The following is a 14,200-nucleotide window of genomic DNA, read 5'->3' as shown; positions in this document are numbered from 1 at the left end:
AACTCATCAACGTTCCTCTCCACGGAAATCTTTAGTAAAAGGCGAAAGATTTATGCGTGAATGAAGAGAAACCTGAGCTATACGGGGAGTAGGACCAGGCCTCTGAAACACTTCTGGAAGTCTAGAAGACTGGCCTAGGGTGAGGTGGCTTGCGCCGGCCTCGTGCACCTTGATTGCTAAACAGGCAGAGCTGAAGCTATAGGTGTAGGATTTGTTTACATTTAGCAATGGGCTATAGTTTGTATTAAAACCTGTTATGCTCCCTCCTTTCTCACTAAGCACAGATGAAACATTTGCAAATTACATGTTTTTTTTTTTTTTTTTTTTTTTTTTTTTTTTTTAAGTACCATAAGGCACTTTGCTCTTTTTCTTCTGTGGGAGCTATAAAAGATGTCAGGCTGGAGGTGGGGTGCTCAAGTCACCTTACACTGAGCCAGATTACTAGTTCCCAATCACTTATAGAGACAGCCATTACCCACCCACTCAGTCAGTGTTTAAGCCATCCTAGAACTGTCTGTGGGGTTGGAGTGGCTTCCCTTACTTCTTTCTAGCCACTCCTATGGTTCTGGTCTTTGTGGTGGCCCCAAAGAAGGAGCCGATATGAACAATGACTAGCCAGAGATGTGGCTGCCCCTCCCCAAAGAAAAAAAAACCCCAGTCTTTTTCTTTCTTTCTTTCTTTCTTTCTTTCTTTGAACCTTTTCAGAAGGTGCACCGTTCCTGGAGGTACTGCAATACCAGGTCTATGCGTGGAGCGGACGGAGCAAGCCCCTCTTCCAGCTCCCTGCTCTAAAAATCCGTTTAATATAGAGTCCTCGAATGGAGGACGTATCAGATATTAAACTGATAAGAACAGATACTACACTTGATCTTAGCCAAAAGGCCGAGAAGCGATAACCTGTTCTTTCCTCTGGCCTGAAGAACACCCCACAGTAAAGCGGTGACTCCAGAATGGTAGCCAGACTCCACCCCCAACAGATACCTGTCAATCTCTTTTGTCAGACACATATACATGTTAGGCAGACTCCACCCCTAACAGATAGCTGTCAATCTTTTTTTTGCCAGACACAGGTACAGCTTTGCTACAGCAAAGCCCACAAAAATAAGTTGAACTCATCAACGTTCCTCTCCACGGAAATCTTTAGTAAAAGGCGAAAGATTTATGCGTGAATGAAGAGAAACCTGAGCTATACGGGGAGTAGGACCAGGCCTCTGAAACACTTCTGGAAGTCTAGAAGACTGGCCTAGGGTGAGGTGGCTTGCGCCGGCCTCGTGCACCTTGATTGCTAAACAGGCAGAGCTGAAGCTATAGGTGTAGGATTTGTTTACATTTAGCAATGGGCTATAGTTTGTATTAAAACCTGTTATGCTCCCTCCTTTCTCACTAAGCACAGATGAAACATTTGCAAATTACATGTTTTTTTTTTTTTTTTTTTTTTTTTTTTTTTTTTAAGTACCATAAGGCACTTTGCTCTTTTTCTTCTGTGGGAGCTATAAAAGATGTCAGGCTGGAGGTGGGGTGCTCAAGTCACCTTACACTGAGCCAGATTACTAGTTCCCAATCACTTATAGAGACAGCCATTACCCACCCACTCAGTCAGTGTTTAAGCCATCCTAGAACTGTCTGTGGGGTTGGAGTGGCTTCCCTTACTTCTTTCTAGCCACTCCTATGGTTCTGGTCTTTGTGGTGGCCCCAAAGAAGGAGCCGATATGAACAATGACTAGCCAGAGATGTGGCTGCCCCTCCCCAAAGAAAAAAAAACCCCAGTCTTTTTCTTTCTTTCTTTCTTTCTTTCTTTCTTTGAACCTTTTCAGAAGGTGCACCGTTCCTGGAGGTACTGCAATACCAGGTCTATGCGTGGAGCGGACGGAGCAAGCCCCTCTTCCAGCTCCCTGCTCTAAAAATCCGTTTAATATAGAGTCCTCGAATGGAGGACGTATCAGATATTAAACTGATAAGAACAGATACTACACTTGATCTTAGCCAAAAGGCCGAGAAGCGATAACCTGTTCTTTCCTCTGGCCTGAAGAACACCCCACAGTAAAGCGGTGACTCCAGAATGGTAGCCAGACTCCACCCCCAACAGATACCTGTCAATCTCTTTTGTCAGACACATATACATGTTAGGCAGACTCCACCCCTAACAGATAGCTGTCAATCTTTTTTTTGCCAGACACAGGTACAGCTTTGCTACAGCAAAGCCCACAAAAATAAGTTGAACTCATCAACGTTCCTCTCCACGGAAATCTTTAGTAAAAGGCGAAAGATTTATGCGTGAATGAAGAGAAACCTGAGCTATACGGGGAGTAGGACCAGGCCTCTGAAACACTTCTGGAAGTCTAGAAGACTGGCCTAGGGTGAGGTGGCTTGCGCCGGCCTCGTGCACCTTGATTGCTAAACAGGCAGAGCTGAAGCTATAGGTGTAGGATTTGTTTACATTTAGCAATGGGCTATAGTTTGTATTAAAACCTGTTATGCTCCCTCCTTTCTCACTAAGCACAGATGAAACATTTGCAAATTACATGTTTTTTTTTTTTTTTTTTTTTTTTTTTTTTTTTTAAGTACCATAAGGCACTTTGCTCTTTTTCTTCTGTGGGAGCTATAAAAGATGTCAGGCTGGAGGTGGGGTGCTCAAGTCACCTTACACTGAGCCAGATTACTAGTTCCCAATCACTTATAGAGACAGCCATTACCCACCCACTCAGTCAGTGTTTAAGCCATCCTAGAACTGTCTGTGGGGTTGGAGTGGCTTCCCTTACTTCTTTCTAGCCACTCCTATGGTTCTGGTCTTTGTGGTGGCCCCAAAGAAGGAGCCGATATGAACAATGACTAGCCAGAGATGTGGCTGCCCCTCCCCAAAGAAAAAAAAACCCCAGTCTTTTTCTTTCTTTCTTTCTTTCTTTCTTTCTTTGAACCTTTTCAGAAGGTGCACCGTTCCTGGAGGTACTGCAATACCAGGTCGATGCGTGGAGCGGACGGAGCAAGCCCCTCTTCCAGCTCCCTGCTCTAAAAATCCGTTTAATATAGAGTCCTCGAATGGAGGACGTATCAGATATTAAACTGATAAGAACAGATACTACACTTGATCTTAGCCAAAAGGCCGAGAAGCGATAACCTGTTCTTTCCTCTGGCCTGAAGAACACCCCACAGTAAAGCGGTGACTCCAGAATGGTAGCCAGACTCCACCCCCAACAGATACCTGTCAATCTCTTTTGTCAGACACATATACATGTTAGGCAGACTCCACCCCTAACAGATAGCTGTCAATCTTTTTTTTGCCAGACACAGGTACAGCTTTGCTACAGCAAAGCCCACAAAAATAAGTTGAACTCATCAACGTTCCTCTCCACGGAAATCTTTAGTAAAAGGCGAAAGATTTATGCGTGAATGAAGAGAAACCTGAGCTATACGGGGAGTAGGACCAGGCCTCTGAAACACTTCTGGAAGTCTAGAAGACTGGCCTAGGGTGAGGTGGCTTGCGCCGGCCTCGTGCACCTTGATTGCTAAACAGGCAGAGCTGAAGCTATAGGTGTAGGATTTGTTTACATTTAGCAATGGGCTATAGTTTGTATTAAAACCTGTTATGCTCCCTCCTTTCTCACTAAGCACAGATGAAACATTTGCAAATTACATGTTTTTTTTTTTTTTTTTTTTTTTTTTTTTTTTTTAAGTACCATAAGGCACTTTGCTCTTTTTCTTCTGTGGGAGCTATAAAAGATGTCAGGCTGGAGGTGGGGTGCTCAAGTCACCTTACACTGAGCCAGATTACTAGTTCCCAATCACTTATAGAGACAGCCATTACCCACCCACTCAGTCAGTGTTTAAGCCATCCTAGAACTGTCTGTGGGGTTGGAGTGGCTTCCCTTACTTCTTTCTAGCCACTCCTATGGTTCTGGTCTTTGTGGTGGCCCCAAAGAAGGAGCCGATATGAACAATGACTAGCCAGAGATGTGGCTGCCCCTCCCCAAAGAAAAAAAAACCCCAGTCTTTTTCTTTCTTTCTTTCTTTCTTTCTTTCTTTGAACCTTTTCAGAAGGTGCACCGTTCCTGGAGGTACTGCAATACCAGGTCTATGCGTGGAGCGGACGGAGCAAGCCCCTCTTCCAGCTCCCTGCTCTAAAAATCCGTTTAATATAGAGTCCTCGAATGGAGGACGTATCAGATATTAAACTGATAAGAACAGATACTACACTTGATCTTAGCCAAAAGGCCGAGAAGCGATAACCTGTTCTTTCCTCTGGCCTGAAGAACACCCCACAGTAAAGCGGTGACTCCAGAATGGTAGCCAGACTCCACCCCCAACAGATACCTGTCAATCTCTTTTGTCAGACACATATACATGTTAGGCAGACTCCACCCCTAACAGATAGCTGTCAATCTTTTTTTTGCCAGACACAGGTACAGCTTTGCTACAGCAAAGCCCACAAAAATAAGTTGAACTCATCAACGTTCCTCTCCACGGAAATCTTTAGTAAAAGGCGAAAGATTTATGCGTGAATGAAGAGAAACCTGAGCTATACGGGGAGTAGGACCAGGCCTCTGAAACACTTCTGGAAGTCTAGAAGACTGGCCTAGGGTGAGGTGGCTTGCGCCGGCCTCGTGCACCTTGATTGCTAAACAGGCAGAGCTGAAGCTATAGGTGTAGGATTTGTTTACATTTAGCAATGGGCTATAGTTTGTATTAAAACCTGTTATGCTCCCTCCTTTCTCACTAAGCACAGATGAAACATTTGCAAATTACATGTTTTTTTTTTTTTTTTTTTTTTTTTTTTTTTTTTAAGTACCATAAGGCACTTTGCTCTTTTTCTTCTGTGGGAGCTATAAAAGATGTCAGGCTGGAGGTGGGGTGCTCAAGTCACCTTACACTGAGCCAGATTACTAGTTCCCAATCACTTATAGAGACAGCCATTACCCACCCACTCAGTCAGTGTTTAAGCCATCCTAGAACTGTCTGTGGGGTTGGAGTGGCTTCCCTTACTTCTTTCTAGCCACTCCTATGGTTCTGGTCTTTGTGGTGGCCCCAAAGAAGGAGCCGATATGAACAATGACTAGCCAGAGATGTGGCTGCCCCTCCCCAAAGAAAAAAAAACCCCAGTCTTTTTCTTTCTTTCTTTCTTTCTTTCTTTCTTTGAACCTTTTCAGAAGGTGCACCGTTCCTGGAGGTACTGCAATACCAGGTCTATGCGTGGAGCGGACGGAGCAAGCCCCTCTTCCAGCTCCCTGCTCTAAAAATCCGTTTAATATAGAGTCCTCGAATGGAGGACGTATCAGATATTAAACTGATAAGAACAGATACTACACTTGATCTTAGCCAAAAGGCCGAGAAGCGATAACCTGTTCTTTCCTCTGGCCTGAAGAACACCCCACAGTAAAGCGGTGACTCCAGAATGGTAGCCAGACTCCACCCCCAACAGATACCTGTCAATCTCTTTTGTCAGACACATATACATGTTAGGCAGACTCCACCCCTAACAGATAGCTGTCAATCTTTTTTTTGCCAGACACAGGTACAGCTTTGCTACAGCAAAGCCCACAAAAATAAGTTGAACTCATCAACGTTCCTCTCCACGGAAATCTTTAGTAAAAGGCGAAAGATTTATGCGTGAATGAAGAGAAACCTGAGCTATACGGGGAGTAGGACCAGGCCTCTGAAACACTTCTGGAAGTCTAGAAGACTGGCCTAGGGTGAGGTGGCTTGCGCCGGCCTCGTGCACCTTGATTGCTAAACAGGCAGAGCTGAAGCTATAGGTGTAGGATTTGTTTACATTTAGCAATGGGCTATAGTTTGTATTAAAACCTGTTATGCTCCCTCCTTTCTCACTAAGCACAGATGAAACATTTGCAAATTACATGTTTTTTTTTTTTTTTTTTTTTTTTTTTTTTAAGTACCATAAGGCACTTTGCTCTTTTTCTTCTGTGGGAGCTATAAAAGATGTCAGGCTGGAGGTGGGGTGCTCAAGTCACCTTACACTGAGCCAGATTACTAGTTCCCAATCACTTATAGAGACAGCCATTACCCACCCACTCAGTCAGTGTTTAAGCCATCCTAGAACTGTCTGTGGGGTTGGAGTGGCTTCCCTTACTTCTTTCTAGCCACTCCTATGGTTCTGGTCTTTGTGGTGGCCCCAAAGAAGGAGCCGATATGAACAATGACTAGCCAGAGATGTGGCTGCCCCTCCCCAAAGAAAAAAAAACCCCAGTCTTTTTCTTTCTTTCTTTCTTTCTTTCTTTCTTTGAACCTTTTCAGAAGGTGCACCGTTCCTGGAGGTACTGCAATACCAGGTCGATGCGTGGAGCGGACGGAGCAAGCCCCTCTTCCAGCTCCCTGCTCTAAAAATCCGTTTAATATAGAGTCCTCGAATGGAGGACGTATCAGATATTAAACTGATAAGAACAGATACTACACTTGATCTTAGCCAAAAGGCCGAGAAGCGATAACCTGTTCTTTCCTCTGGCCTGAAGAACACCCCACAGTAAAGCGGTGACTCCAGAATGGTAGCCAGACTCCACCCCCAACAGATACCTGTCAATCTCTTTTGTCAGACACATATACATGTTAGGCAGACTCCACCCCTAACAGATAGCTGTCAATCTTTTTTTTGCCAGACACAGGTACAGCTTTGCTACAGCAAAGCCCACAAAAATAAGTTGAACTCATCAACGTTCCTCTCCACGGAAATCTTTAGTAAAAGGCGAAAGATTTATGCGTGAATGAAGAGAAACCTGAGCTATACGGGGAGTAGGACCAGGCCTCTGAAACACTTCTGGAAGTCTAGAAGACTGGCCTAGGGTGAGGTGGCTTGCGCCGGCCTCGTGCACCTTGATTGCTAAACAGGCAGAGCTGAAGCTATAGGTGTAGGATTTGTTTACATTTAGCAATGGGCTATAGTTTGTATTAAAACCTGTTATGCTCCCTCCTTTCTCACTAAGCACAGATGAAACATTTGCAAATTACATGTTTTTTTTTTTTTTTTTTTTTTTTTTTTTTTTTTAAGTACCATAAGGCACTTTGCTCTTTTTCTTCTGTGGGAGCTATAAAAGATGTCAGGCTGGAGGTGGGGTGCTCAAGTCACCTTACACTGAGCCAGATTACTAGTTCCCAATCACTTATAGAGACAGCCATTACCCACCCACTCAGTCAGTGTTTAAGCCATCCTAGAACTGTCTGTGGGGTTGGAGTGGCTTCCCTTACTTCTTTCTAGCCACTCCTATGGTTCTGGTCTTTGTGGTGGCCCCAAAGAAGGAGCCGATATGAACAATGACTAGCCAGAGATGTGGCTGCCCCTCCCCAAAGAAAAAAAAACCCCAGTCTTTTTCTTTCTTTCTTTCTTTCTTTCTTTCTTTGAACCTTTTCAGAAGGTGCACCGTTCCTGGAGGTACTGCAATACCAGGTCGATGCGTGGAGCGGACGGAGCAAGCCCCTCTTCCAGCTCCCTGCTCTAAAAATCCGTTTAATATAGAGTCCTCGAATGGAGGACGTATCAGATATTAAACTGATAAGAACAGATACTACACTTGATCTTAGCCAAAAGGCCGAGAAGCGATAACCTGTTCTTTCCTCTGGCCTGAAGAACACCCCACAGTAAAGCGGTGACTCCAGAATGGTAGCCAGACTCCACCCCCAACAGATACCTGTCAATCTCTTTTGTCAGACACATATACATGTTAGGCAGACTCCACCCCTAACAGATAGCTGTCAATCTTTTTTTTGCCAGACACAGGTACAGCTTTGCTACAGCAAAGCCCACAAAAATAAGTTGAACTCATCAACGTTCCTCTCCACGGAAATCTTTAGTAAAAGGCGAAAGATTTATGCGTGAATGAAGAGAAACCTGAGCTATACGGGGAGTAGGACCAGGCCTCTGAAACACTTCTGGAAGTCTAGAAGACTGGCCTAGGGTGAGGTGGCTTGCGCCGGCCTCGTGCACCTTGATTGCTAAACAGGCAGAGCTGAAGCTATAGGTGTAGGATTTGTTTACATTTAGCAATGGGCTATAGTTTGTATTAAAACCTGTTATGCTCCCTCCTTTCTCACTAAGCACAGATGAAACATTTGCAAATTACATGTTTTTTTTTTTTTTTTTTTTTTTTTTTTTTTTTTTAAGTACCATAAGGCACTTTGCTCTTTTTCTTCTGTGGGAGCTATAAAAGATGTCAGGCTGGAGGTGGGGTGCTCAAGTCACCTTACACTGAGCCAGATTACTAGTTCCCAATCACTTATAGAGACAGCCATTACCCACCCACTCAGTCAGTGTTTAAGCCATCCTAGAACTGTCTGTGGGGTTGGAGTGGCTTCCCTTACTTCTTTCTAGCCACTCCTATGGTTCTGGTCTTTGTGGTGGCCCCAAAGAAGGAGCCGATATGAACAATGACTAGCCAGAGATGTGGCTGCCCCTCCCCAAAGAAAAAAAAACCCCAGTCTTTTTCTTTCTTTCTTTCTTTCTTTCTTTCTTTGAACCTTTTCAGAAGGTGCACCGTTCCTGGAGGTACTGCAATACCAGGTCTATGCGTGGAGCGGACGGAGCAAGCCCCTCTTCCAGCTCCCTGCTCTAAAAATCCGTTTAATATAGAGTCCTCGAATGGAGGACGTATCAGATATTAAACTGATAAGAACAGATACTACACTTGATCTTAGCCAAAAGGCCGAGAAGCGATAACCTGTTCTTTCCTCTGGCCTGAAGAACACCCCACAGTAAAGCGGTGACTCCAGAATGGTAGCCAGACTCCACCCCCAACAGATACCTGTCAATCTCTTTTGTCAGACACATATACATGTTAGGCAGACTCCACCCCTAACAGATAGCTGTCAATCTTTTTTTTGCCAGACACAGGTACAGCTTTGCTACAGCAAAGCCCACAAAAATAAGTTGAACTCATCAACGTTCCTCTCCACGGAAATCTTTAGTAAAAGGCGAAAGATTTATGCGTGAATGAAGAGAAACCTGAGCTATACGGGGAGTAGGACCAGGCCTCTGAAACACTTCTGGAAGTCTAGAAGACTGGCCTAGGGTGAGGTGGCTTGCGCCGGCCTCGTGCACCTTGATTGCTAAACAGGCAGAGCTGAAGCTATAGGTGTAGGATTTGTTTACATTTAGCAATGGGCTATAGTTTGTATTAAAACCTGTTATGCTCCCTCCTTTCTCACTAAGCACAGATGAAACATTTGCAAATTACATGTTTTTTTTTTTTTTTTTTTTTTTTTTTTTTTTTTTAAGTGCCATAAGGCACTTTGCTCTTTTTCTTCTGTGGGAGCTATAAAAGATGTCAGGCTGGAGGTGGGGTGCTCAAGTCACCTTACACTGAGCCAGATTACTAGTTCCCAATCACTTATAGAGACAGCCATTACCCACCCACTCAGTCAGTGTTTAAGCCATCCTAGAACTGTCTGTGGGGTTGGAGTGGCTTCCCTTACTTCTTTCTAGCCACTCCTATGGTTCTGGTCTTTGTGGTGGCCCCAAAGAAGGAGCCGATATGAACAATGACTAGCCAGAGATGTGGCTGCCCCTCCCCAAAGAAAAAAAAACCCCAGTCTTTTTCTTTCTTTCTTTCTTTCTTTCTTTCTTTGAACCTTTTCAGAAGGTGCACCGTTCCTGGAGGTACTGCAATACCAGGTCGATGCGTGGAGCGGACGGAGCAAGCCCCTCTTCCAGCTCCCTGCTCTAAAAATCCGTTTAATATAGAGTCCTCGAATGGAGGACGTATCAGATATTAAACTGATAAGAACAGATACTACACTTGATCTTAGCCAAAAGGCCGAGAAGCGATAACCTGTTCTTTCCTCTGGCCTGAAGAACACCCCACAGTAAAGCGGTGACTCCAGAATGGTAGCCAGACTCCACCCCCAACAGATACCTGTCAATCTCTTTTGTCAGACACATATACATGTTAGGCAGACTCCACCCCTAACAGATAGCTGTCAATCTTTTTTTTGCCAGACACAGGTACAGCTTTGCTACAGCAAAGCCCACAAAAATAAGTTGAACTCATCAACGTTCCTCTCCACGGAAATCTTTAGTAAAAGGCGAAAGATTTATGCGTGAATGAAGAGAAACCTGAGCTATACGGGGAGTAGGACCAGGCCTCTGAAACACTTCTGGAAGTCTAGAAGACTGGCCTAGGGTGAGGTGGCTTGCGCCGGCCTCGTGCACCTTGATTGCTAAACAGGCAGAGCTGAAGCTATAGGTGTAGGATTTGTTTACATTTAGCAATGGGCTATAGTTTGTATTAAAACCTGTTATGCTCCCTCCTTTCTCACTAAGCACAGATGAAACATTTGCAAATTACATGTTTTTTTTTTTTTTTTTTTTTTTTTTTTTTTTTTAAGTACCATAAGGCACTTTGCTCTTTTTCTTCTGTGGGAGCTATAAAAGATGTCAGGCTGGAGGTGGGGTGCTCAAGTCACCTTACACTGAGCCAGATTACTAGTTCCCAATCACTTATAGAGACAGCCATTACCCACCCACTCAGTCAGTGTTTAAGCCATCCTAGAACTGTCTGTGGGGTTGGAGTGGCTTCCCTTACTTCTTTCTAGCCACTCCTATGGTTCTGGTCTTTGTGGTGGCCCCAAAGAAGGAGCCGATATGAACAATGACTAGCCAGAGATGTGGCTGCCCCTCCCCAAAGAAAAAAAAACCCCAGTCTTTTTCTTTCTTTCTTTCTTTCTTTCTTTCTTTGAACCTTTTCAGAAGGTGCACCGTTCCTGGAGGTACTGCAATACCAGGTCGATGCGTGGAGCGGACGGAGCAAGCCCCTCTTCCAGCTCCCTGCTCTAAAAATCCGTTTAATATAGAGTCCTCGAATGGAGGACGTATCAGATATTAAACTGATAAGAACAGATACTACACTTGATCTTAGCCAAAAGGCCGAGAAGCGATAACCTGTTCTTTCCTCTGGCCTGAAGAACACCCCACAGTAAAGCGGTGACTCCAGAATGGTAGCCAGACTCCACCCCCAACAGATACCTGTCAATCTCTTTTGTCAGACACATATACATGTTAGGCAGACTCCACCCCTAACAGATAGCTGTCAATCTTTTTTTTGCCAGACACAGGTACAGCTTTGCTACAGCAAAGCCCACAAAAATAAGTTGAACTCATCAACGTTCCTCTCCACGGAAATCTTTAGTAAAAGGCGAAAGATTTATGCGTGAATGAAGAGAAACCTGAGCTATACGGGGAGTAGGACCAGGCCTCTGAAACACTTCTGGAAGTCTAGAAGACTGGCCTAGGGTGAGGTGGCTTGCGCCGGCCTCGTGCACCTTGATTGCTAAACAGGCAGAGCTGAAGCTATAGGTGTAGGATTTGTTTACATTTAGCAATGGGCTATAGTTTGTATTAAAACCTGTTATGCTCCCTCCTTTCTCACTAAGCACAGATGAAACATTTGCAAATTACATGTTTTTTTTTTTTTTTTTTTTTTTTTTTTTTTTTTTAAGTACCATAAGGCACTTTGCTCTTTTTCTTCTGTGGGAGCTATAAAAGATGTCAGGCTGGAGGTGGGGTGCTCAAGTCACCTTACACTGAGCCAGATTACTAGTTCCCAATCACTTATAGAGACAGCCATTACCCACCCACTCAGTCAGTGTTTAAGCCATCCTAGAACTGTCTGTGGGGTTGGAGTGGCTTCCCTTACTTCTTTCTAGCCACTCCTATGGTTCTGGTCTTTGTGGTGGCCCCAAAGAAGGAGCCGATATGAACAATGACTAGCCAGAGATGTGGCTGCCCCTCCCCAAAGAAAAAAAAACCCCAGTCTTTTTCTTTCTTTCTTTCTTTCTTTCTTTCTTTGAACCTTTTCAGAAGGTGCACCGTTCCTGGAGGTACTGCAATACCAGGTCTATGCGTGGAGCGGACGGAGCAAGCCCCTCTTCCAGCTCCCTGCTCTAAAAATCCGTTTAATATAGAGTCCTCGAATGGAGGACGTATCAGATATTAAACTGATAAGAACAGATACTACACTTGATCTTAGCCAAAAGGCCGAGAAGCGATAACCTGTTCTTTCCTCTGGCCTGAAGAACACCCCACAGTAAAGCGGTGACTCCAGAATGGTAGCCAGACTCCACCCCCAACAGATACCTGTCAATCTCTTTTGTCAGACACATATACATGTTAGGCAGACTCCACCCCTAACAGATAGCTGTCAATCTTTTTTTTGCCAGACACAGGTACAGCTTTGCTACAGCAAAGCCCACAAAAATAAGTTGAACTCATCAACGTTCCTCTCCACGGAAATCTTTAGTAAAAGGCGAAAGATTTATGCGTGAATGAAGAGAAACCTGAGCTATACGGGGAGTAGGACCAGGCCTCTGAAACACTTCTGGAAGTCTAGAAGACTGGCCTAGGGTGAGGTGGCTTGCGCCGGCCTCGTGCACCTTGATTGCTAAACAGGCAGAGCTGAAGCTATAGGTGTAGGATTTGTTTACATTTAGCAATGGGCTATAGTTTGTATTAAAACCTGTTATGCTCCCTCCTTTCTCACTAAGCACAGATGAAACATTTGCAAATTACATGTTTTTTTTTTTTTTTTTTTTTTTTTTTTTTTTTTTAAGTGCCATAAGGCACTTTGCTCTTTTTCTTCTGTGGGAGCTATAAAAGATGTCAGGCTGGAGGTGGGGTGCTCAAGTCACCTTACACTGAGCCAGATTACTAGTTCCCAATCACTTATAGAGACAGCCATTACCCACCCACTCAGTCAGTGTTTAAGCCATCCTAGAACTGTCTGTGGGGTTGGAGTGGCTTCCCTTACTTCTTTCTAGCCACTCCTATGGTTCTGGTCTTTGTGGTGGCCCCAAAGAAGGAGCCGATATGAACAATGACTAGCCAGAGATGTGGCTGCCCCTCCCCAAAGAAAAAAAAACCCCAGTCTTTTTCTTTCTTTCTTTCTTTCTTTCTTTCTTTGAACCTTTTCAGAAGGTGCACCGTTCCTGGAGGTACTGCAATACCAGGTCGATGCGTGGAGCGGACGGAGCAAGCCCCTCTTCCAGCTCCCTGCTCTAAAAATCCGTTTAATATAGAGTCCTCGAATGGAGGACGTATCAGATATTAAACTGATAAGAACAGATACTACACTTGATCTTAGCCAAAAGGCCGAGAAGCGATAACCTGTTCTTTCCTCTGGCCTGAAGAACACCCCACAGTAAAGCGGTGACTCCAGAATGGTAGCCAGACTCCACCCCCAACAGATACCTGTCAATCTCTTTTGTCAGACACATATACATGTTAGGCAGACTCCACCCCTAACAGATAGCTGTCAATCTTTTTTTTGCCAGACACAGGTACAGCTTTGCTACAGCAAAGCCCACAAAAATAAGTTGAACTCATCAACGTTCCTCTCCACGGAAATCTTTAGTAAAAGGCGAAAGATTTATGCGTGAATGAAGAGAAACCTGAGCTATACGGGGAGTAGGACCAGGCCTCTGAAACACTTCTGGAAGTCTAGAAGACTGGCCTAGGGTGAGGTGGCTTGCGCCGGCCTCGTGCACCTTGATTGCTAAACAGGCAGAGCTGAAGCTATAGGTGTAGGATTTGTTTACATTTAGCAATGGGCTATAGTTTGTATTAAAACCTGTTATGCTCCCTCCTTTCTCACTAAGCACAGATGAAACATTTGCAAATTACATGTTTTTTTTTTTTTTTTTTTTTTTTTTTTTAAGTACCATAAGGCACTTTGCTCTTTTTCTTCTGTGGGAGCTATAAAAGATGTCAGGCTGGAGGTGGGGTGCTCAAGTCACCTTACACTGAGCCAGATTACTAGTTCCCAATCACTTATAGAGACAGCCATTACCCACCCACTCAGTCAGTGTTTAAGCCAACCTAGAACTGTCTGTGGGGTTGGAGTGGCTTCCCTTACTTCTTTCTAGCCACTCCTATGGTTCTGGTCTTTGTGGTGGCCCCAAAGAAGGAGCCGATATGAACAATGACTAGCCAGAGATGTGGCTGCCCCTCCCCAAAGAAAAAAAAACCCCAGTCTTTTTCTTTCTTTCTTTCTTTCTTTCTTTCTTTGAACCTTTTCAGAAGGTGCACCGTTCCTGGAGGTACTGCAATACCAGGTCGATGCGTGGAGCGGACGGAGCAAGCCCCTCTTCCAGCTCCCTGCTCTAAAAATCCGTTTAATATAGAGTCCTCGAATGGAGGACGTATCAGATATTAAACTGATAAGAACAGATACTACACTTGATCTTAGCCAAAAGGCCGAGAAGCGATAAC

At 44.4% G+C, this 14,200-nt stretch overlaps 25 non-coding genes and 1 pseudogene across 25 annotated transcripts; all 26 read right to left on the bottom strand.

Moving 5' to 3' along the window:
* On the bottom strand, window positions 1–80 carry LOC128321598 (uncharacterized; annotated as a pseudogene).
* Window positions 81–703: 623 nt separating this feature from the next.
* LOC128321364 (U2 spliceosomal RNA) lies at window positions 704–894 on the bottom strand. Its single transcript, XR_008304964.1, has one exon. It is a non-coding gene; the product is annotated as a U2 spliceosomal RNA (small nuclear RNA).
* Window positions 895–1,074: 180 nt separating this feature from the next.
* LOC128321522 (U5 spliceosomal RNA) lies at window positions 1,075–1,189 on the bottom strand. Its single transcript, XR_008305117.1, has one exon. It is a non-coding gene; the product is annotated as a U5 spliceosomal RNA (small nuclear RNA).
* Window positions 1,190–1,812: 623 nt separating this feature from the next.
* On the bottom strand, window positions 1,813–2,003 carry LOC128321363 (U2 spliceosomal RNA). The gene has a single exon (XR_008304963.1). It is a non-coding gene; the product is annotated as a U2 spliceosomal RNA (small nuclear RNA).
* Window positions 2,004–2,183: 180 nt separating this feature from the next.
* Window positions 2,184–2,298, bottom strand: LOC128321521 (U5 spliceosomal RNA). Its single transcript, XR_008305116.1, has one exon. It is a non-coding gene; the product is annotated as a U5 spliceosomal RNA (small nuclear RNA).
* A 623-nt stretch (window positions 2,299–2,921) lies between these two features.
* Window positions 2,922–3,112, bottom strand: LOC128321298 (U2 spliceosomal RNA). Its single transcript, XR_008304899.1, has one exon. It is a non-coding gene; the product is annotated as a U2 spliceosomal RNA (small nuclear RNA).
* A 180-nt stretch (window positions 3,113–3,292) lies between these two features.
* LOC128321520 (U5 spliceosomal RNA) lies at window positions 3,293–3,407 on the bottom strand. The gene has a single exon (XR_008305115.1). It is a non-coding gene; the product is annotated as a U5 spliceosomal RNA (small nuclear RNA).
* Window positions 3,408–4,030: 623 nt separating this feature from the next.
* On the bottom strand, window positions 4,031–4,221 carry LOC128321361 (U2 spliceosomal RNA). Its single transcript, XR_008304962.1, has one exon. It is a non-coding gene; the product is annotated as a U2 spliceosomal RNA (small nuclear RNA).
* Window positions 4,222–4,401: 180 nt separating this feature from the next.
* LOC128321519 (U5 spliceosomal RNA) lies at window positions 4,402–4,516 on the bottom strand. The gene has a single exon (XR_008305113.1). It is a non-coding gene; the product is annotated as a U5 spliceosomal RNA (small nuclear RNA).
* Window positions 4,517–5,139: 623 nt separating this feature from the next.
* On the bottom strand, window positions 5,140–5,330 carry LOC128321360 (U2 spliceosomal RNA). The gene has a single exon (XR_008304961.1). It is a non-coding gene; the product is annotated as a U2 spliceosomal RNA (small nuclear RNA).
* Window positions 5,331–5,510: 180 nt separating this feature from the next.
* LOC128321518 (U5 spliceosomal RNA) lies at window positions 5,511–5,625 on the bottom strand. The gene has a single exon (XR_008305112.1). It is a non-coding gene; the product is annotated as a U5 spliceosomal RNA (small nuclear RNA).
* A 619-nt stretch (window positions 5,626–6,244) lies between these two features.
* Window positions 6,245–6,435, bottom strand: LOC128321297 (U2 spliceosomal RNA). The gene has a single exon (XR_008304898.1). It is a non-coding gene; the product is annotated as a U2 spliceosomal RNA (small nuclear RNA).
* Window positions 6,436–6,615: 180 nt separating this feature from the next.
* On the bottom strand, window positions 6,616–6,730 carry LOC128321517 (U5 spliceosomal RNA). Its single transcript, XR_008305111.1, has one exon. It is a non-coding gene; the product is annotated as a U5 spliceosomal RNA (small nuclear RNA).
* A 623-nt stretch (window positions 6,731–7,353) lies between these two features.
* LOC128321296 (U2 spliceosomal RNA) lies at window positions 7,354–7,544 on the bottom strand. Its single transcript, XR_008304897.1, has one exon. It is a non-coding gene; the product is annotated as a U2 spliceosomal RNA (small nuclear RNA).
* A 180-nt stretch (window positions 7,545–7,724) lies between these two features.
* On the bottom strand, window positions 7,725–7,839 carry LOC128321516 (U5 spliceosomal RNA). The gene has a single exon (XR_008305110.1). It is a non-coding gene; the product is annotated as a U5 spliceosomal RNA (small nuclear RNA).
* Window positions 7,840–8,463: 624 nt separating this feature from the next.
* On the bottom strand, window positions 8,464–8,654 carry LOC128321359 (U2 spliceosomal RNA). The gene has a single exon (XR_008304960.1). It is a non-coding gene; the product is annotated as a U2 spliceosomal RNA (small nuclear RNA).
* Window positions 8,655–8,834: 180 nt separating this feature from the next.
* LOC128321515 (U5 spliceosomal RNA) lies at window positions 8,835–8,949 on the bottom strand. The gene has a single exon (XR_008305109.1). It is a non-coding gene; the product is annotated as a U5 spliceosomal RNA (small nuclear RNA).
* Window positions 8,950–9,573: 624 nt separating this feature from the next.
* LOC128321294 (U2 spliceosomal RNA) lies at window positions 9,574–9,764 on the bottom strand. Its single transcript, XR_008304896.1, has one exon. It is a non-coding gene; the product is annotated as a U2 spliceosomal RNA (small nuclear RNA).
* A 180-nt stretch (window positions 9,765–9,944) lies between these two features.
* Window positions 9,945–10,059, bottom strand: LOC128321513 (U5 spliceosomal RNA). The gene has a single exon (XR_008305108.1). It is a non-coding gene; the product is annotated as a U5 spliceosomal RNA (small nuclear RNA).
* A 623-nt stretch (window positions 10,060–10,682) lies between these two features.
* LOC128321293 (U2 spliceosomal RNA) lies at window positions 10,683–10,873 on the bottom strand. The gene has a single exon (XR_008304895.1). It is a non-coding gene; the product is annotated as a U2 spliceosomal RNA (small nuclear RNA).
* Window positions 10,874–11,053: 180 nt separating this feature from the next.
* LOC128321512 (U5 spliceosomal RNA) lies at window positions 11,054–11,168 on the bottom strand. Its single transcript, XR_008305107.1, has one exon. It is a non-coding gene; the product is annotated as a U5 spliceosomal RNA (small nuclear RNA).
* A 624-nt stretch (window positions 11,169–11,792) lies between these two features.
* LOC128321358 (U2 spliceosomal RNA) lies at window positions 11,793–11,983 on the bottom strand. The gene has a single exon (XR_008304959.1). It is a non-coding gene; the product is annotated as a U2 spliceosomal RNA (small nuclear RNA).
* A 180-nt stretch (window positions 11,984–12,163) lies between these two features.
* LOC128321510 (U5 spliceosomal RNA) lies at window positions 12,164–12,278 on the bottom strand. The gene has a single exon (XR_008305105.1). It is a non-coding gene; the product is annotated as a U5 spliceosomal RNA (small nuclear RNA).
* A 624-nt stretch (window positions 12,279–12,902) lies between these two features.
* On the bottom strand, window positions 12,903–13,093 carry LOC128321291 (U2 spliceosomal RNA). Its single transcript, XR_008304893.1, has one exon. It is a non-coding gene; the product is annotated as a U2 spliceosomal RNA (small nuclear RNA).
* A 180-nt stretch (window positions 13,094–13,273) lies between these two features.
* Window positions 13,274–13,388, bottom strand: LOC128321509 (U5 spliceosomal RNA). Its single transcript, XR_008305104.1, has one exon. It is a non-coding gene; the product is annotated as a U5 spliceosomal RNA (small nuclear RNA).
* A 618-nt stretch (window positions 13,389–14,006) lies between these two features.
* LOC128321290 (U2 spliceosomal RNA) lies at window positions 14,007–14,197 on the bottom strand. The gene has a single exon (XR_008304892.1). It is a non-coding gene; the product is annotated as a U2 spliceosomal RNA (small nuclear RNA).
* Window positions 14,198–14,200: the final 3 nt, after the last annotated feature.

The sequence above is a fragment of the Pangasianodon hypophthalmus genome, chromosome 18 (assembly GCF_027358585.1).
Source record: "Pangasianodon hypophthalmus isolate fPanHyp1 chromosome 18, fPanHyp1.pri, whole genome shotgun sequence".
Lineage (NCBI taxonomy): Eukaryota > Metazoa > Chordata > Actinopteri > Siluriformes > Pangasiidae > Pangasianodon > Pangasianodon hypophthalmus.
This window is presented reverse-complemented; position numbering and strand designations above follow the sequence as displayed.